Raw genomic sequence first — 13,799 nt, forward strand, 5'->3', positions numbered from 1 at the left:
TTCCCAGATAGTCTACACTGGACAGGTCTCCCCATTTACAGCCTCATCATGTGCTGGTCATCAGCAGAAATGGTACCCAACTGTGCTTCAGATTTACTTAGCTCTTCCCTGACCCACCACGCGTAGACAACACACTTCTTGTGTTCAGGATCCTTAGGACCAGAGGGGAGTGTTCTGAACACCTAAATGGTTGGAGGTGGTATTAGGAGCAGAACAACTGGCTCAAATGCTCAGTGGGACAGTAGTGGAATATACTTACAATTACATAAAGGGTGATCATTTGTATAATGCTTTATGATTTATTAATGTTCCTGTATGGATTTTGATGAGTCTCTGAATATTTCTGAAATTATAGGAAGTCTGAGATGTTACTTACAGCTAGTATGTGGTCATGGTAGAACTTTAGCCAGGTCCTGCCTGACTTCAAATTTTTGGGTTTTGCTACCTTCTCTGATTTGCCCCTAAGGAACTGCAGAAATTCCATGAGCCAGATGCCCATGGAGGAACCAAGACTATCTTTGGGTTCAGAGTCACAAAACCTCCAGGATGATTCAAAACCCAGTGTCAATCTCTGTGAAATTTTTTATCTTGTTCTTCAGACCAAACAGGAAAACAAAAGATCAAGTTAAAATTTTTATGGGCACAGAAAACAGGCAAGACTAAGTGGCTTTTGAACATTCAGTTTGGATAGGAATTAGAGCAATAGCAATAAAAGCAGCTTTAAAAAAATAAATTATGTATGGAGAAGAGGCAATATAATCTAATCTTAGAGTTAAATCATTGGCCTAGAAATCAGGACACTTGAAAACAAGTGTTGGAAACAATTGTGTTAATTTAGGAATGTCACTTTCCTACTTTATGCCCTTCTTACGTCATATCTACAAAATGAAAAGGATACATTATCTATCTGCAAAATACATGAAATTTTTAGAAAAAGAAAAATTACTAGGTGAATACAACAGAGAAATGTATTTAAAAATAGATGAGTCTGGGGGCACCTGGGTGGCTCAGTAGTTGAGCATCTGCCTTTGGCTCAGGTTGTGACCCTGGGGTCCTGGGATCAAGTCCTGCATCAGGGTCCTTGTAGGAAGCCTATTTTTTCCCTCTGCCTATGTCTCTGCCTCTCTGTGTATGTTTATTTATAAATAAATAAAATCTTGAAAAAATAAAAATAATAAAAATAGATGAATCTGGAGTATGTATGTTGTGGATTGAATTGTGTCCCTCCCAGATTTACATGAAGTCCCAACCCCTAGAACTTTATAGTATGACATTATTTGGAAATAGAGTTATTGCAGTTGTAATTAGTTAAGATAAAGTCATAGTGGAGTAGAATGTGCCCCATAACTCAATATGACTGGTGTCCCCATAAAAAAGGGAAATTTGGACACAAACACACATATCCATTGGAAGAATGCTACCTGAAGACTGGAGTTGTATTGCCACAAGCCAAGGAATTACTGGAAGCCAGGAGACAGGCCTGGAACAGATTTTTTCCTTAGTGCTTTCAGAGGGACTATGGTCCTACCAACAATGGTAGCCCTACCAACAAATATAGTGTTTCTGAAATGGTGTTCCTATAATGAGGAATTCCTGGATGTACCTTTTTAGTAGTCTCTCATGTGACAGATCCAATGATTGTATTAGAAATCCAGACAGCGGGGATCCCTGGGTGGCGCAGCGGTTTAACACCTGCCTTTGGCCCGGGGCGTGATCCTGGAGTCCTGGGATCGAGTCCCACGTCAGGCTCCCTGCATGGAGCCTGCTTCTCCCTCTGCCTGTGTCTCTGCCTCTCTCTCTCTCTCCCTCTCTGTGTGTGTCTCTCACGAATAAGTAAATAAAACCTTAAAAAAAAAAAAAAAAAGAAATCCAGACAGTGGATATTAGAACACCTTAGTGAAGCCCAAGATGGGTTCTTTTTTTCTAATATGCAAACTTTTTGATTTATAGATAAAATTGAATCCCGGGATTCTTAGGACTATAGTTAAGTGTGTTCAAAAGTTAGACCACAAAAAGTGGCTAATTTAAAAACCCCTCCTAGTGTTGATTGGGGGGGGATACGGAAGGCTTTGTTCATTCATTTAATTACTTAGTACTTATTGAGTATTGATTATGCAAAGTCCTAGCCTCCTCATTCAAAATAGAGAACATTTTTGGGACACTTGGGTGGCTCAGCGGTTGAGCATCTGCCTTCGGCTTGGGGTGTGATCCTATGGTCCCTGGATCGAGTCCCACATCAGGCTCCCTGTGTGGCACCTGCTTTTCCTCTGCCTCTGCCTCTACCTCTGCCTCTGTCTCTGCCTCTCTCTCTCTTGTCTTTCATGAATAAATAAATAAAATCTAAAAAAAAAATAGAGAACGTTTTCCTGGAAAGAAAGTTGTGGTCAGGAAGCTGCCAACTACCATTTATTTCCACAACTGAGCATCCAGAGAGAAAGTAAGAGGTGGGGACAGGATAAGCCCATCTCTGTGCCCCACTGCCCTTCCTCTTCTCCTCACCTTCTTTTCACCTCAGGATCCTCTTTTATATCCACATACCTCACCCTAGATTTGGGGAAGAGGAGCCCTTGACCAAGGACTTCATTTTAGAAGGTCTCAGGTAGCACAAAAACAGTTCGGGCCCCAGCAAAACAACACTCCACATCTCTATCCTGGGTGGGACAATGCAGTAGAGATGGATACTATATCACAGCATGGGAATAATTTGAGTAGCAAAACTCTTAAGTAAGAGATAAATTAATTTATAAATCCTTCATCTCAGCATGAAGTCAATAGATTTTGCATAATGAAAGAGGTTGTCCAATAAGGACAAAGAGGTATTCATAAATTATAAATTAGCACGACATTGGCAACTGAGAAATATTTTGTAATATGAAAAATTCAAATTACTTTTAAATTTGTTTTTATGTAGGTCAAGATCTATACTATCCAATATGGTAGTCTCATGTGGCTATTTGAATTTAAATAAGCTGAAATTAAACAAAATTAAAAGTGTAGGTTCTTGGTCGCACTTGCCACATTTCAAGTGCGCAATAGCCACATGTGCTGTGTGGTTGCCATGTTGGACAGTTCAAATATAGAACATCTCCATCATTGCAGAAAATTCTGGTGGACACCCCTGGTCTAGATTTACCAAATATGGAGTGTGAAACTGATACTCACATTGCCAATTAGATTGATACTATAGCTAAGATTGCAAGTAGTTTATTTTTATAAAAATATGTAATGCAATTTAACAAAAAACCATATTCAACTTATATAATAATTAAAAGATCACCAAGGAAAGGTGCAGGATAATGGCATAAACTTGGTGGGTAAGGGGAAATGTGCGCAAAGTAGAATGTTGGCCAAAACACAGAAACATTTTGTGTGTCTTGTAAGGTACATAATTGGAATTTATTACTAGGAAAATGGTCTCCACAATGCTCATAGTAATGACACTGGGAACAATTCAGAGATTATATGCAGTGTTTTCTGGATCTAGTCAAAGGAGAGACATCTTGATGAAACACATACCAGGACTAATGTCATAACTATTCTCAGACATAGGCTGAGAATAATGACTAAACACTATTAAAGCAACTAAATTAAATTTAGATAACACATGAGATTCACTAGAATAGCTAAAGGAAACACAGATCTTATGAATTTGACTATTTCATAAGGAGATGATAAAATTACAATGCAATTCTACCTTATGTGATAAAATTAAGATACTTTATGTCATTTTTGTAAAGATAATTTATTATATGTGACCACATTCAAGTGTCTCAACATAATATGTAAAATTTTAATTTCTGAATCTAGGTATTGCTTAAAGAATTTGTTGATAATTGCTATTGCCCGAGAAGAGAAAAATTTCTGTAAATTGAAGTTAATTAAAAAAAAAAAAACAGCTAACAATAACAATGACTCAAGGAAGTCTGTCTAATATGGCTTTGCTATCAGTATAGCTTTATGTGAAGTCTTTAACAATGTAATTAGTGATGTGTTGAAATAAGGTTAGAAAATACTTTTACAAAAACAATAATAATTTACAAATTGTGGGTCTTTGGTTTAGAACTCATTGTCACATGGGCAGTTTAGCAACAGAATATCCCTGCTTGAATTAAATTCATTTATCTTTGATGTTATATTGACCTTCAACCATTTTAAAATAAACAGTATCAGGAATATTTTTCAATTTTGGCATTATGAAGTTATACTGTTCCGAGATGGAAGAAGGAACGTTGCTTAACAAAGTTTATTATCTTATTATACACTTTAAAATATATTGCTATATGGCACATGGGCCTCCCTTCGTCTCCTACCCTTTGTTCCAGGAATTCTAAGAGTGGACCTGGCCCTGTCAGGCCTTTTCCTACAGGTTAGTTAGAGCCTCCTGTTTTAGACACACACAGGGAACACAGTGAGACGGGATTCTTGGCCGACTTGGTGGCTCACCTAGAACAGCAATGTAATTCTAGACACGGGGGTGAGGATATTTACAGAAGAGAAGTCTGCGCTTAAATGTTTGCAGTGAGTTATACTTGGGTGGATACTGACCAATCTCATGCCATCTCCAAAAACACAGAACAAGAGGAAAGAGGAACTATCAAGCTGTGGTTTGAGAGATTTCACTTATGCCCCTGGGGGGGAAAAAAAACAGTTTGGCAGTGGCTGATTGAGGAAGAAGGTGGGAGATATAATGAGCAAGTGATAATTGTAAATATTTAAGGTGTACAACTTGATGAAATAATCAGTACAATGAGGCTAATCAATACAGCCATCGCCTCAGTAGTTATGTTTCTTTCCTTCTTTCTTTTTCTTTCTTTCTTTCTTTCTTTCTTTCTTCCTTCCTTCCTTCCTTCCTTCCTTCCTTCCTTCCTTCCTTCCTTTCTTTCTTTCTTTCTCTCTCTCTCTCTTCCTTCCTTCCTTCCTTCCTCCTTCCTTCCTTCCTTCCTTCCTTCCTTCCTTCCTTCCTTCCTTCCTTTCTTTTTTTTCTTTCTTTCCTTCTTTCCTTCCTTCCTTCCTTCCTTCCTTCCTCTCTGTCTCTCTCAATGGTCCTTACAGGTCTAAAATTTTATGGCCTGTCACTCAAGCATTGCACAATCACATCATTGCAGCTCAGAGGCAGGAAATGCATTTTACCAGTTTCGAAGGAAGTAAGGAAAGTCTACATGAGTTGTAAAGGTACATGCCCTTGCTGTTTTGCATTCCCCTTAAGTGACAAAGGCACCTCTTCCACACCTGGAGCCTGCCTTTGGGCTCTGTTGCACCAGTGATGCAATTTGTGGTGGCTGACCACCCAGAGAGCCTCCTGAGTTAGGCTCACACTGGCCACGTAGCTGTGACATTTTGCAATAGGGAACAGCTTCCTGAGACGTGTGTCCTAAGTGAAAGCCGAGCTCTAGCCTGGGCTGACTCTGGCCAGCCCTGGCCCAGCCTGCACCCCTGCACCCACCACCGGAGGGAAGGGGCATCAGTGAGGCGGCTGCTTGAAAGGGCTCCTGGCTCAGGTTTCCCCCCAGCAGCTGCTAGTCATTCAGGCATCTGAAACCTTTGACTCAAGTGTGTGAGGTGTCTGTCTGACTTACAAGGAAAGCTCTGCAGCTCTGAGGTCAGGAATGAAGTGGCTTGGGAAGGGGAAGATGAGGGAGCAAGAGGCAGAGGCCGCTGGGGCAGGTGTCTGCACTGCAATGGCAGAAAGAGGAACATGCTTCTAAAAAGAAAAAGGAAGCACTTTATATTACTGCCCCCCACCTTTTAAAAATTATATCAGTGGTTAATTCTTGTGGTGTCAGCTGGCTAACGTGAAGGTCTGGGGCTCCTTAGAATGTTAGCTGCATGAGACTGAGACCAAATATTTATTTGTTTGTTTGTTTGTTTATTTAAAGATTTTATTTATTTATTTATTTATTTATTTATTTATTTATTTATTCATAGAGACACACACACACACAGAGGCAAAGACACAGGCAGAGGGAGAAGCAGGCTCCATGCAGGGAGCCCGACGCAGGACTCGATCCCGGGTCTCCAGGATCACACCCCGGGCTGCAGGTGATGCCAAACTGCTACACCACCGGGGCTGCCCTGAGACTGAATATTTAGTTTGTTGCTGAGTGTGTGGCAGGAGGTCAATAAATATTGTCCGGTTAACCAAGGAGTGATGGACTTCACAAATTGGTTATTTCATGAGGGGCCATGTGGCCTGGTGGAAAGAACTTGAAGGTTGGAACAGACATGTATGGATTTGAGGCAACTGGCTCCTCTTATTGGGTGATTTCAATGCTTTCGGTCTCAATTTTTTCTTTTTTAAAGATTTTATTTATTTATTCATGGAAGTACAGAGAGAGAGAGAGAGAGGCAGAGACATAGGCAGAGAGAGAAGCAGACTTCCCGCAGGTAGCCTGATGCTGGACTCAATCCCAGGACTCCGGGATCACAACCCAAGCTGAAGGCAGACACTCAATCACTGAGCCACCCAAGTGCCCCTCAATTTTTTCATCTTCAAACTTTGCTTAATAATCATCACTTTGTTCAGGTGGTATGAGTTAAATGAAGTGTTTTATGCAAGTTCCAGGTGTATATTTATACCGAAGACTTCATTTTGTTTAATCTCTCTTTTCTTTCCTTTCCTGAAATTGGAAAATGTAGTAGACCTACATTAGCCTTAGAATCTGCTTTTTGTTTTCAAAATTATCTGATACTTAGAAACAAGGCAAAGAGGACTGCATGTCCTTTCAGTGTCATTCTGGACCTACCCAAGGACTACTCAATAATTGAGGAGAAAATGCCTGTGTTTCATAATTCTTTTTTTTTTTTTTTTTTTTTTTTTTGTGGATCAGGGCCCTGATTCTGTGATGTTACATTTTAACTTGAAGATTTTTGTCAAATAGCGAAATTTAACTGCAGAGGACAGTTTATTCATTTTATATCTAACCTAGCAATTTGACTTGAATATTCCTTCCTTAATCCCTATAAATTCTCAGTTCCTCATATGCTCTTTGATAATGGTTTACGCTTCTTCTGATTCCCTCTTAAATTAGTCAAATAAATTCATTATTCTATGTTAATTAATAAATTGATCATACTATATTAAATTAGGTAAATACATTGATCATGTGAGTCATGTTTTTAACTTTTTGAAACTTACGTTTTGACAGTATTTGAGGATCTCCATCTTTTGCTAGAACATGCCAGGCACTCAGCATAGGTTTATTGAATAAATGAGTGAAGAATCAACTAAAGCCTGAACGACTAAAGAAAGCCTGACGGAGCCCTGATTTCTGTCAGCTTTTGATCCCACCCACTCTGTTATTTTCATTGGTAACTTCAGACTCAGTCTTTGCATTTCACGTCAGCTTAATCTAGATTTGGTTCAACCTACTTTACATCAGTTGAACAGAAGGAGTATTGCATACAGTTGAAGAGTATGATCAGTTGATTCATGCTGTCCCTTTAGGTTTAAGCTGGGTGGAAGCCTCCTCTGCCCGTGGCCTCAGAAGCCCATGTTAATTCAATCTAGACAGTGAAAGCTGAGGTTGTGTGTTTTCAGCTTTTAATACCTACCATCTAGTCCGTCTCTTGATCTTTTAGTCACTCATATGCACAATTTTCTTTTCTTCCTCCCTGGTTCCATTTTTCTACCATAGGCAGTGTCCTATTTATATCTATTGACAATTCCCTTTTTTTAAAAGGCAAATCTGTATCATTGATCAGTTAGGGATTGCTTGGCATGTGGTTTACATTTGCAAAATGTTATTTAGCATTGCAAGATGAATGCTCCTTTTCCAGCATCAAGTTCCATCTAGGTGGAATGAAGAAAAAAGGTGAAAGGTCAGGAGCACATGTTAGCTGAGTGAGTTTCCTTTTAGAGAGCTTTCCCAGAATTCTTTTCTAGTGATTTCCAATTATATCTCCTCAATCACTTAGCTACCTTTAGCTGTAAAGGAAGCCGAAAAATATGCAGATATCCCAAATAAAATATTTCTTGGCTCTTTTACTAAGGAAGAAGGAGAAACTAAATATGAGTTAGGCATCTGCCCTAATTTTTCTTATTTTTAATCTTAACACATTTGATTTTAACATAGATACACCAGATATGCCTGATACTTCTCACAAAATTCACAACCACCAAGCAAAGAGATATTTATAAGCCATTATTTTAAGTTAAATGATTTTATATTATCAGAAGATATAAATTGGGACAATGAAAAATTGCAGAATAATCAGACATATTTGACCAGTTGGAGTTGCACCCCAGTGATGCAGTTTGCTGGCTTTATAATCTTGGATAAACCTGCTTGAGTCTCATTTATCTTAACCTCTAAAATGAGGATAAAAGAACGGTACAGCGTAAGCATAGATTTCTTAGAAAACTGAGTCTATGACAAAGCTCACGTTTAAGACCTTACTGAAAGGTCTAGTATCAGGGCAACCAGCGTGGAAGTGAAATGAGAAGATAATATTTAATGAGTTTTTTATAACGTTAAGTTTATAACAGAATTCTAGAATTATGAGATAATTTCCTTCCTTTGGGGTTAAGGTGTTCTTTATACTATGAAATTGTGTAATAGTACTTTGAGTTTACTTTTGAATGCTCTTATTAGAAACAAAAAATTGGAAATTTGGCATCTTTATGTTGGTTCTTAGTTTTAAAAAATGTCCTGACCCTTGTAATCCTCTTGATCCCAAAGATTTCTTCACCTGATACTATCATTATGGGAAGATGAGATTTTGTGTAATTTAGAAGAGTCATGTAGCTTCCAGCAAGATTTCCAAGACTTGCTATCACTAAGACAAATGACTGTTTTGGAAAGATATTGTGCATGGAAACCCATTTATTTTATTCCCATTGACTCCAGTTTTTTTTAATTTTTTTTTATTTATTTATGATAGTCACAGAGAGAGAAAGAGAGAGAGGCAGAGACACAGGCAGAGAGAGAAGCAGGCTCCATGCACCGGAAGCCCGATGTGGGATTCGATCCCGGGTCTCCAGGATCGCGCCCTGGGCCAAAGGCAGGCGCCAAACCGCTGTGCCACCCAGGGATCCCATGACTCCAGTTTTTAAGTAGCTTCCAGGATGAAGGAAGAAAAAAGTCTTTTACCATAAAAAGAAACAGGACTAACTGGCATATGTGAAAGGCCCATGTAATATCATTAAGCAGGTACAGTGCCCAAAATATAGTAGGTGCTTACTATGTGTTTGTGGAATAAATTTAGTGAAGATGCCTTCCTTCTTTTTTTATTGATGTATAATTTTCATACAAGATTATATTAGTTTCAGATGTACAGCATTATGATTTAATATTTGTATGCACTGTGGAAAGATCACCACAATAAGTCTAGTTAACATTCATCACCGTATATAGTGACAGACTGTCTTTTCCTCGTGGTAAGAAGTTGCAAGGTACATGCTTAGCAACGTTCAAAATGCAATGCCATATTATTAATTATAGTCTCCATACTGTACATGACATCCCCGTGACTTATTTATTTTATCACTGGAAGTTTGTACCTTTTGAGTGCCTTCATACATTTTTCCCAGCTCCCATGCCCTGCTTTTGGTAAACACCAATGTGATCTTTGTATCTATGAGCTGTTTTTTTTCCAGGTTCCACATATAAGAGAGATTATATGGAATTTGTCTTTCTATGTCTGATTTATTTCACTTAGCATAATGCACTCTAGATCCGTACATGTTGTCACAAATGACTGAATATTCATATACACACACAGAGAAACACACACATACAAATACATACCACAATTTTCTTGTCCATTCATCCATTGACAGATGCTTAGGTTTTTCCATATCTTGGCTATTGTAAATAATGCTGCAATGGACATGGGATGAATATATCTTTTCAAGTTAGTGTTTTCCTTTTCTTCAAATAAACACCCAAAAGTACAAGTGCTAGATCATATGGCAGTTCTATTTTTAATTTTTTGAGGAATCTTCATATTGTTTTCCACAGTGGCAGCATAAATTTACCTTTCTGCCAATAGTGCATAAGAATTCCCTTCTCTCCATATCCTTGCCAATGCTTATTTCTTGTCTTTTTGATTATAGCTATTTGGTTTTATTGAATTTCCTGATGATTAGTGGTGCTGAGTACTTTTTTATGTACTTGTTGGCCATCTGTATTTTGTATATCTTCTTTGGAAAAATGCCTATCCAGACCTTCTGCCCATTTTTTAATCAGATTGGTATTTTTGCTGTTGAGTTGTATGGGTTCTTTATATATTTTGGAGATTAACTCCTCATTGGACACATGATTTGCAAATACTTTCTCCCATTTAGTCCTTTTCATCTTGTTGATGGTTTCCTTTGATGTGCAGAAGATTTTTAGTTTAACATAGTCTCATTTGTTGATTTTTGCTTTCATAGCCTTTGTTTTTTGGTGTCAAACCCAAAAAATCATTGCTAAGATCAATATCAAGGGGTTTACTATGTTTTATTCTAGGATTTTTATAGTTTCACATCTTACATTCAAGTATTTAAACTATCTTGAGTTAATCTTTGGGTATGGTGTAAGATATGGTCAAGCTTCGATCTTTTGCTTGTGACTGTCCAGTTTTCCCAGAACAATTTAAAGAGATTGCCATTTTACCATTATATATTCTTAGCTCCTTTTCTATAAATTAATTGGTCATATATGCATGAGCTTATTTCTGGGCTCTCTTTTCTGTTCTATTGATCTATGTGTCTGTTTTTGTGTTTATATCCTACCGTTTTGATTACTATAGATTTGTAATATAGTTTGAAATCAGGAAATGTGATACCTCTAGTTTTGTTTTTCTTCTTCAAGATTATTTTGGCTATTTGGGGTCTTTTGCAATTCTATACAAATTTTAGAATTCTTTGTTCCAGGTCTTTACAAAAAAGAATGCCATTGGAATTTTGATAGGGGCTACATTGAATCTGTAGATTGCTTTGGGCAGAATAGACATTTTAACAATATTAATTCTTCCAATCCATGAGCACAGAATATCTTTCTATTTATTTATAACTTCTTCACTTTCTTTTATCAATGTCTTATAATTTATATTGTATAGCTCTTTCACCTCCTTGGTTAAATTTATTCCTAAGCATTGTATTTCCAGTGCCTTGGAAGTGGTAGTCTACCCAGAACTGTGTCTCCAATGTTACAGTCCCATGAGAGCCAAGAGTGCAAACCCTCCTGAGGTCAAAAGCCAGGTGATCAAGGGGTGTTTCCTCAATGGCAGTTGCAAAAACAAGGTCACCGTGTGTAAAAACCAGGGCATCAGACCCTGGTGTATGTGTACTCCCCTCTGGGAGATAGTGGTGCTCTAGAGTATGGCAGAGGGAGAGTGCAAAGATGGTGCCCACTGGCTGAAGCAGGGCAGTTGGGGAGTACAAAGATGGCATTGCCAAAAAAGGAAAAAAAGGAAACAAGTGCCTTCTTTTTTTTTTTTTTTTGTTTCTCCATTTTCTTTTTCTTTTCTTTTTTTTCCCTGTGTCTCAGTCCTATCTACCCAATTTAATGTGGTTTCTTTCTCATTTGCCTGATGTAAAGGGGTTATTCTGTTAGCTTTTTGCTGTTTTTCTTCTCAGAGGAAATTGTTTCATACATAGCTATAGATTCAGTGTGTCCTTGGGAAGAGATGAGTTCAGGATCTTCCTGAACTGGAAATGACAAGATTCCTTCCTGTCTCCTGTCTTTCATTGGTCAAGACTCACCCTCCAGGGATTTAACTCCCCAGTATTTGACATGTTTGTAGAATGAATAAAAAATGTAGACATGGCTTGGGTATCTGTAATATCTCTACATAATAAACATAATGGGTTATAATCTTATAATCTTTCTCTTTACGTGAGAAAATTATGAGGATTATTTAAAAATTTTCATATCTTTGTCATTGTTAAGGAATGATGGCAGTACACTATAGCAATGACATGTAAAGCAAATGTTCTAAAAGAGGAATCACACATGCTTCACATTCCCTTAGGAGGTTGAAGCAAAGATAAAAGTACCAGCAGATTAGCCTTAATTCTTCTCTTTACCACAACAGATGACAGTGCTTTGTTCAAAACAGTTGCTGAGAAAAGATATTCTATCAGGAAACAAGAGAGTTAGAGGGCAAGTAATAAACTTATTACCAAGCAGCAAAAAAATGACCAGTGTTTATGAAACTTTTTTATATCTCATAAAGTAATGATGAGTTGACCCTAAATTTCCAGTTGGGTGGTGAATTGTTTACAAATATGGTGGCATCACTGAAACGTGTTCCCAGTCACATGTGACTACCCATACTTTGGGTCTATTTCACATAGGCCATTGCAGCATCCAGAACATTTGATAATTAGGTTTAAATATAAATACTTCTCCTTTTTTTTTCCTGGAAAAATGGCTTAAACTAGAAGGTAGCAGCTGAACAAATATTTGAAGTTGATGAAGGAGTGATAGAGAACCTCAGCCAACCTTCAACAGGACTGGGCATCAATTGATGTGAGTATTTAAAGCAGTAGTGTGTACATGTAAGGGGTTAGAGTGCACCTTGAACCTGGTCCACATGACTGGACTGTGGATGATTTCCTATATTCCAAGAAAATGGAATATGTACATAGAGCTTTCAAACATGTGCTCTTCTACCTTCATGTCCAGCTCAATGAATAGCCACCCACAAGAAAACCCAGGCTAGGGTAGATATGGTCAGGTGTTTCTACTAAATAGCTCATAGCTTGTGCTGATTATGGATTATTCTGTTCTGTCACAATTCTAGGTGGGTAATAATTTGAGAAATTGTACAATGTTGAAGTATCCTATGGAGAAGTCCCTGCCTTCACATTCGAGAATCAGTACCACTCCAGAAACAAAGTCATAGTTATAAAAATTATGAGTACATTTGGCAGAATAATTTTTTCCCTTTCATTTTTGATTTATTTCTAAGTAGATCATATTTATGGATAAGAGCTTTCTGAGACACTCTTTACTTGTTCAATTACTTCATTGTTGTTTTTTCACAGCACATATTTGAATGAGTATTAACAGGACGTAAAATAAGCAGGTATTATTTTTTCACTCGGAAAATAATATGTGTTCATTATGAAAAGAATGCTCTTATGAAAAGAAAACTCATCACTCAGTGATAATCAATGCTAGAATTTGAGGAGTGTATTTCCTTCCAGTTTCTTCTTTTTAAATAAATCATTTATTTTTTTTAACACAGTTGTGATCCTACTGAATACACAAGTTTGTGCAGGACCTTGAAGTAGGCCTTAATGATTCATGTTAATGAGTGATAGAAAAAAAAAAAGGCCAGAACAAATGGAAACCAAAGACAGATGAAAACTCTCATTGTAATCAATGGTATAAAATACTGCTTCCACCAAATGTTTTCCTAAAAGGCTAAACAGTACCTTATTTAAACTTCTATCATATTTCTTTTCTTCTTTCTTTTTAAAATACAAGAATTAATTTTGTGGTTATTGTGATTTTTTTCTACATTATGTCATCAGAGCTTCCTAACAAATATAAGTAAATAGACTTGACGGGATGAGCACTGGATGTTATTCTGTATGTTGGTAAATTGAACACCAATAAAAAATAAATTTATTATAGAAAAATAATAAGTAAATAGTTGTAGCACCATCTAACGTTAATTGATACAACTGGATCTAAACACCAGGTGTCTGAATTCTGTTTTCCGTTAGAGTAGACGCCCACCCTTGGGATTTGATTTGTTGCAAATACCTTTATAAACTCTGCTCTGGCCACAATTCTTTTAGTCACCTTTTTTGGCATCTGGACTAAAACAAACTGAATAAATTTTGGAAGCCAGGCTTATACCCT

This window comes from Canis lupus, chromosome 13, assembly GCF_011100685.1.
Source record: "Canis lupus familiaris isolate Mischka breed German Shepherd chromosome 13, alternate assembly UU_Cfam_GSD_1.0, whole genome shotgun sequence".
NCBI lineage: Eukaryota > Metazoa > Chordata > Mammalia > Carnivora > Canidae > Canis > Canis lupus.